Below are 8,124 nucleotides of genomic sequence, written 5' to 3'. Positions count from 1 at the left end.
ACTTCCAGACAGCAGCTGGAGAAAGGGAAAGGTGAGGAGCACTCAGGTGCTCAGCAGGTTGCAGAAGCCATGCATTTCTCGCAGGACAGTAGCCCACCTTCAGGGACTGAGAGCTGACAGAAGAGGTGTCTGACAGAAGAGGTGACAGAGAGCTCAGCTCACCCATGGGTGGGATATCAGTGTTTCTGGAGAAGCAGACAGGCAGCTGCTGGGATTTTCTGCAACCTCTGCCCAGTGAAGTTCACTGCATCAGCTGGGGACATGCTGCCTGGAGCGTAGGGACATCCTTTCTGCAAATCACAGGCCAAAGCTGTCCTGCTGATCCCATGTTCAGAACATTAACTCTGTGTCTTTCTGTCTGCTTTGTCTGAGGAGCAAGGTGGACTGTGGCTCAGCTGCAAAATATTTTAAATGCTGGGCAAAGTGCCATGTGTTTGTAGTTAGTATTAAACAATCACCAGGAAAACATCATGAATTATCACTAACAGCTTTTCTCAGTGTGGGAGCTGAACAGAAGAGGGGGAGATTGGCAAGCGACTGAACACGTGAGCAAAGCTGGTCATTTATCACTCTGTATCAAGAGTCAAAGGGTGGAACCAGTGGTCAAAAGACAAATTCCTATAAGCACAGGGCTATGTTGTCCAGTTAAGCTGCACTGGACACTGTACTGAATAATCTGGGCTAGTGTAGCAGAGGGAGAAAAATTAAAGGGAACAGTTGTTGTCCCTGTGCTAATGAGATTTCTAAATTACTGTAATGAGGATAACCCAAATGGTGGTGTAATTCTTGCCCTGGTGTCAAGGTGGTGAAAGAAAACAGAAATTATGGAGTTGTGAAAGGTTGAGACTGTGTAAAGCTAAGTGGTTTCTTAATTAAAATGTCTCTACATTATTATAACTATGGTATTAAAATCAGCAGGAGGTTTATTTGTCACTCTTGTTATTAGAGGAGCTGAGCAGCTCTCAAACCAGCTTGGTGCTGTCAGCTCTACATAGGGCCCAACTCAAACTGCTGGTACTGCTGAAGGTAAAATTTCATTTCTTTTCCTCCAGATGAACAGTCTACTCCCAGTTCAATCAGTTCCAAATTGCTGCTGGATAGTGGTAACTGCTTATTTTTCCCTTGAATTATTGGAGCCTGACAGTTTAATACATTCACCAGCTCATTAGTTCTTCCCTGTCCTTGCCTGAGTCACACCCTGTGCATCTTCTTTTACCTTTCAGAAATCTAGTGGCTTTAGACAACTTCCATACTGTCTATTTATCCAAACCTGTTTTGGTGTCTTTTCATGTTATGAGATTCTTGTTCTGCTTTAATTGAACCGCTCGGCCAGGGTTCATTCCACTCTCAAAATACCATGGTGCAGGTATATGCAGGTAGGTGGCTACAGATTAATTAGACGGCTAAGCTCCCCCAAAAGGTGGAGATAGAGTCAAACAGTCAGTGTAAGATGGACAAAAATCAGTTTGCCAAGAAAAATTCCCCATTGGGTGTTTCTACAATGGGCACATTACATCTGGGCAGATAACCTGTTCTCTCAGAAGAAAAAATGCTCAGAAAGTTAATCCATTATCTTGGTATCATCCCTAGGTAATGCTGAGTCTGAATAGGATCGTAACAGCCTTAAACTTTCCTGTCTTTTTTTCAATAGGGATTATGTCAAACATATTATTACTCTGAGGGTGTTCTGTCAGCCTCGTTTTGGACAGTGGTTTAGTCACAGCACCATCCCCAGTTCCTGCTGGTGTTACATTGCTTCTCAGCTCTTCAGTGTTTGCTACAAAATGTGCTATTTCTGCCAGATGGGTTCAGCAGAATCAGTGCTCGGATGATTCTAGACAAGGATATTTTTCTGTGTTAATATGAAACTCTACAAGTGGAATGTTTGAGCGCTTTTTTCATCCATACACAAATGCTTTGCCTATTTTAAAAGTAAGCTCTTTAAGCAAATCTCATCCTTTATAATAACAGAAGTTTTAAAAAGCTTTCTAATCTGCCCTATTATTTCTAGTTCATTCCTTTGCACTGAGAGCATGGACTCTTGACTATTGATTAGAGAGGATAACGTAACTCTTTGGGGAAATAATAATGTGTTAGGAGTAGATGATGCCTAAATGTGCTTTACTAGAGCTAGGGCACAAATACTGTACTTTGAGGATAAGAAGTGGTTATTGATTATGTATACCTACTTATTTTAAGATGTATCTTGTGTATGGGTATTGCTGGTTTCATGAATCTTCCAGTTCTTTTTCAAGGCAGTGTATTCAATTAAAACAGCAATATGTAGTGGGGTCAGTACACCCTCATCTATTTTTGTATTTTCTCTTAATGTGCATCTGATTAAAAAATATTTGTTCTGGCTTTCATTAATTACAAATGTCATGCTGCCCCTTAAAAATATGCCATAAGCCATTTCTTAACCTTTTTACTCAAATCTACATGCTACTTGTTCAGTACAACACACAGAGATGTTTCACTACACACAGTTTACATCCATGAGGGAGTACTGCCTCTTCTACTCCAACCTGTGCCATTCTAAGTCATTGTGTTTTGTACAAATATTCTTTTGCAAGGGTTTCCACAGGGTAAAATTGCAGTCACTAGGATGAAGAACTGTGTGTTACTGGCACGGGGGGATCTGGGGACACCTGATAAACTCTGCCTTGCTCATGGCAGTTGAAGAACAGAGGAAAACAAAAGTACCTCAATATCTCAGCTCTGAAGAAGGAATTTTTCCAACCCCCAAACTTGAGAACTAATTTAAGTGTCATGTGGATGACCAGAGCTTAAATAACATGTTTTTAAGAGTTTAATAGGCATCATGATACCTCAGAAGTAGCCTGAGCACACACTTGTGTGGATACATATTAGACACAGAGTTTCCTCCAGAAGAAGAGCCTTCTAGGAAAATATAATCTTATTTTAAAGATTAAATGGTGGTTAATTCGTCAGACTTATTCTGTATTTTTAGACTGCATTTTCTATCTTTGATGTGTAAAACCAGCTTTTCATTATGCTCTATTAATTATGTTGAAAAATCTACATAATCTGTGGTAAAATACTAATAGACTAGGATCCAAACTATTTCTCAACCTTCTTTTCAAAAAATCAGATAGTATTACATTGTTCAGTCCCTACCCTTGTTTTATGGCCTTCCTCATGATCTCCCTGAAGCACGTGGACATTGTTTATATGATCTTCCTCACAATCTTCCTATGATCATTGAAAAGCTTTCCTGCACCTACTGGAAATTAAAAAAAAAATGTTTTCATACTTAATTTAGTGAAAACAAATCATGGGTTACAGATGATCTATACACCTTATCTGTAAAACAAGAGAATGGAGTTTCTACGTGTCCTCAGTTTGGTCTGACACTTTAATGTGTGTTTTTCAAACATTCTCCTGTTATCATTTGTGTTATTTATTTCTTGCATTCACATTAAAGCAATATTGGAAAAATCCAATTTAAACTGTTTTTTTTCTTTGAGTTTCTTAAGTGATTATCTGCAATTAGTTTTCTTCTTTTTTTTTTTTCTAATGTGAAATGTATATTCCTTCTACAAGGGAGATAGAACAAGGTGGCTTATTTTATTTCTTTAGCTAATTCACCAAGTTAAAAAAAATAAAAAGTATACTTTAGAAACCTTCTTCCTCTTGCAGACTTCTGAATAAATTAAAAAATTATATCAAGACATACATACATTACATCACGTGTGGCAGCTATCAGCTGTGTGTTTTGAGAAGAGACAGACTTCAGCATGAAGTCCTGTTGTGGGACCTTCTAGTCTGACTGCAACATCATCTAGTGATGGCTCACTAACACTACATACAGCTTCCCCCAAAATTTCTGCCTTTCAAAACCAATTCTTTTAAAGCTTGGAGATATATATGGGTTTTTTGCAGACACTTTCACACTGAAACACAATTTTTTTTGCATTGTAACTGTTTAGATAGTGGCATAATAGTATTATCAGCTCTCTTGTGTAGTCATTCCCAGGCTATCAACCATTCTGACAGCTGCTAAGTAGCTATCTAGTAAGATAATATGATTATCCATTTCTGTGTAGTTTCTCCTTTCAACATTTGGATCTATTGAATATGTTGCTGTTGTGTATGCCTTGGTACATATGTACAATGAATTTTTGGGGGTGGTAAATCTTATCGTTTTTCATATAATGGACTCCATCATGAATATCTAAAGCTGATTTCTCTTGGGATGTGCCCAAAGTCCTGGATTCAGATGAGTTAAGAAGCCAGAAAGTGCTGAGGGAGGGAGGACCGTGGGGAAAGAGAATAGCTCAAGTGGTTATAAAATACAAAAGCCTGGAGGTTAAGAGCCATGGAAGTCAAGGAAAAAGTTTATTTACTTCTTAGGTACAACAGTCTACAAATCTAAATTACATTGAAGCACTGTCATCTTAAGTGTAGCAGTGATATTCCTCCTTAACTTCCCAATTTCCCCAGTCAGAAATAAGAGACCTGCATTGTCTTAGACTGTTGTGCTGTACACAAAGTTGCTTTATTTGTGAAGTGACACACTGATTATCCAATTGCTGAGACATCAAAATAAATATAAGCAGTAACTAAGGACGAAGTGATTTCAGAGATCTTCGCTGTGTAGAATGAACACAAACAGGATGTTTGTGCTTAAACTCAGTGTGGATGATCTCAAAGTTTTTTTAAGCATCTGGAAGAGACAATGAAAAATTTTAAAGAGATAAATGATGAATGACTATTTTTTCCTTCATTGGAGGTTGTTTTATTTTAATAAAAAATAAATTATGTTATTTATCTGTTCTGAAACTAATCTAGAAATAGAAAAAAAAGAATCAGAAAACTAAGTTTATCCTTCCAAGTCTTTATAAATTTGGGGTTTTTTTCATTTTTCACAAATTTTTTAAATGCTCAAAAGCTTTAAAATCTTTTTTATAAAATTGGAAGTTAGTTATTCCTCCCAGAAGAGAATTCCCCATGAATCTTGTGTTGCTGATACAGTTAACTACCTGAGCAGTAGCATCTAATGAGCAGTCATTTAAAAATTAGATTTAGATCCTCTAAAGGTCATTAGCCTAGCAAATCTGATAGCTACATGAAAGGTAGTGAAGACACAAGTACATGTCAGTAGTCAGGGGCTGATGAGTCAAGGCTGACTTTTTTTACTGGGGAAAAAAAAAAGCTGTAATAGCAGTATGTAAGTAATATCCATTTAAAGTATATCAGCACTCAGATGAAAAGATATTTTCAAAATGATGTGCTTTTCATAGATCATGTGGTTGGAAAAGGAATAGGAAAGGAGACCAGGAATGGGTCTTAGCTCTGTGCAAACTGATAGAGTTCTGTCAAAATGTAGGCATTGCACTTTGCTTGTAACACATCAAAGTATTTGACTCCTCGGGTGCCCTGACTCTGCATTTACAACCTCTACTTTCATAGTATAGTGGTTATAGCTGTATAATTAAAAACAACACATTAAACCAATGAATTACAGTGGCAGCTCTGTTTTCAGAAACCATAAAATTAATCGCTTTCTCATCCTTCTCTGACCTTGCTTTGGTAAGTAGGTAAGATAAATTCATTTGACATTTGCTCTTTGCCAGCTTTTACTTCCCAAACATCCTTTGCAAAGCAGGAGATTAATCCTTCAGGGTTAAAGCACGATGTGCACAACACAGCTGTACTTGAGACCAGGGGGATGAGAAAACTCTCACCACATGTTCTATCAAAAAATTCATGACTAGATCCACATCAGTGATTATATTCTTTCTGTTGGACTTGATCGTAAGGGGAAGGGGGGCGGCAGCTGATTTCCATTCATTCCCTGAAGTATCCAACCAGTGGGTTGGATCAACCAGTGGGAACACTGAACAGCACTGCTGGTGTCCAGGGCGTGTTTGGGGGTGAGAAAGGCATGGCAAAGGAGGGCAGTGCCCTTGAAGGATTATGTGGAGATAGTTGTGCAGTGCTTTCCCCAACTCCAGAGCAAACACATGCACGTGACTTGAACACGACTTCTAACAAGAAAAAATAATGAAAAAGAGGATTAATAAAAACTGTTGTAACAGAAACAGCAATTGGGTGCCACTTCAAAATTGCCGAGACTCATCATTTTTGTCTCTCTGTTATTGCTTGGGAAAGGAACTGCAGGAGGTAATAAAATACTGTCAATACAGAGATAAAAAACAACACCCACTCTGTCTAATGTTTTGACATGAGGATCTACTGGCTACCAACACAAAGCTTCACAGGTCGCTGTGTTCCATATTTTCCTTGCGAAATGTACTGCACTTCAGTCAGTGGGGATTATGGTAAATTACCTGGATGTACAATTTAAAACTTCAAATAGATCACTGGCTTTAAGGTATAACTACAGCATGTGCCAGAAAACACAGATGAACAAATGGCAAGTTTCATGGCTTATTCAATTGAAGGGGTTACATTTTTCTGGGCACCTCACATTTGACTCACCATATTGATGTCACATGGCTCACTAGGCAGAGACAATAATGAATTCTTGCTGGAAAATCAGTCATGTAAGCAACACTGGATTATTTGCTTTTCTGAGGGCAAGTCATTTTATAGCACATGGACACGGCATCTTGTTCTGCTTGATTCCTTGAAGAGGACTTCTTCAGGGCTTTTCTATTTCATGTTCACCATTTCAAGTTTCCTGGGTTAGAAGAATTATTTTGTAAGTTGACTCTAAACTCTAATGATGTCAGACTGAACAACTTTAGTCTCTTTAAAGGGATAACCCCCAGGAGATGTTGGAGTGGGCACTTTATGTGTGAGACTGAGCAAACTTGTGTTGCAAATGCTCCTACAGGCATGAAGCATAGAACAGTTGAGTGAGAAGGCACAAGTGAATCCAGCACTGGTGACATCTTGCACTAAACGTGTGAGAGGGATGCTATTCTTCTGGTTCTTCAGAAAAGACATTTATCAGAACTCATTGTGAGGCTGTGGTCTCACCTATGCACCATGTTTGGGCCCAGAACTGTTTTTGTGGCTTGGGTTACTCTCATTTGAAGGGAGGAAGGTGGACACATTGCTCTGAATGGCAAAGAATAATAGCAGGGATCTTCTAAACACCATTAGAGCCTTGGGAGGTGGGTGCAGGTGGGACAACCAGCCAACTGTTGTAGCCAGTGATAATTTAAATACTAATTCCTGTCTGGTTTCTTTGCACAGTCACACAAAAGTGCATTTTTTCTCCCTTTAGCTGCCTTCTCATTCCTAAGGCTTCCGTGGACAGTTTTAAGAAAGACCAGGCTTGTAGAGAGTGCTAATACTTGTACTATGCAATTCTCACAGTCAGTAAATGCAGACAAGCCATCACTCAAGGACTCCACCTGGCCTGAAAGAGAACGGGTGACTTTGATACCAGCACAGCTTGGAAAAGTTATTCTGACTTGAGATGAATTACAGTAATTTCCTGAGTGCTCAGGCAGCCATCATGATTTGCTGTAAAGTGGCAGGCAAAGGGGGGAGAATTTGTTGTCTTTATTCATCTCCATGGCGTAGAAGGAGTGAAAATCATGGTGAAAGCAACCAATAGCCACAAGTAGTTTTACAACACGCCACATGCAAAATGATGTTAGTAAGAGGGGTTCCAGTCTTCAGTGGAGGCTTTTTCCTCCTCCTGACCCCACTTTTACAGTTTTGCTGGTCTATTTTTTCAGGAAGTAAACTTATTCACAAAACAGGTTTGGGGATCCTTCTTTCAGCCAAGTGCAAAAGAAAAGGAGAACCCAGTCCATAAAATATAATGACACAATAAAAATGTCATGATTGTTCTAAATTAAAAATATGAAGGGGAACAAGATATCAACTAGAAGAATGGGCTGGCAGGGCTGAAAACAACTTAAGAGCATTTTTTAAGTGTGTGAGGCACAGAAGAAATGATAAAGCTAATGTTTGCCAGAGAAAGGCAGTAATGAGTAATGCCTAAACCCAAGAGGGAACAATCAGTAATTAATCTTGCTGTGGTCCTGGGAAGAAGCAGCTGTATGCCATTCTATATGAAAAGGTACTTTCACTTAGTGAAGGTGATAGCAAACAATATCTATTAAAATAGCATTCAGGTGATTAGGTGTGTATACTTTGTTGTCTCTACTACTCCAAATG

At 38.8% G+C, this 8,124-nt stretch overlaps 1 long non-coding RNA gene across 1 annotated transcript; it reads left to right on the top strand.

Annotated features, from left to right (window-relative positions):
• Window positions 1–477: 477 nt before the first annotated feature.
• On the top strand, window positions 478–3,464 carry LOC147654263 (uncharacterized). The gene is made up of 3 exons (XR_015284817.1): window positions 478–545; window positions 1,053–1,103; window positions 1,652–3,464. It is a non-coding gene; the product is annotated as an uncharacterized LOC147654263 (long non-coding RNA).
• The last annotated feature ends 4,660 nt before the right edge of the window (window positions 3,465–8,124 follow it).

Source organism: Cyanistes caeruleus, chromosome 3 (assembly GCF_971803275.1).
Source record: "Cyanistes caeruleus chromosome 3, bCyaCae1.hap1.1, whole genome shotgun sequence".
Lineage (NCBI taxonomy): Eukaryota > Metazoa > Chordata > Aves > Passeriformes > Paridae > Cyanistes > Cyanistes caeruleus.
Note: the sequence above shows the minus strand (reverse complement) of the source record. Positions and strands in the feature narration are given on the sequence as shown.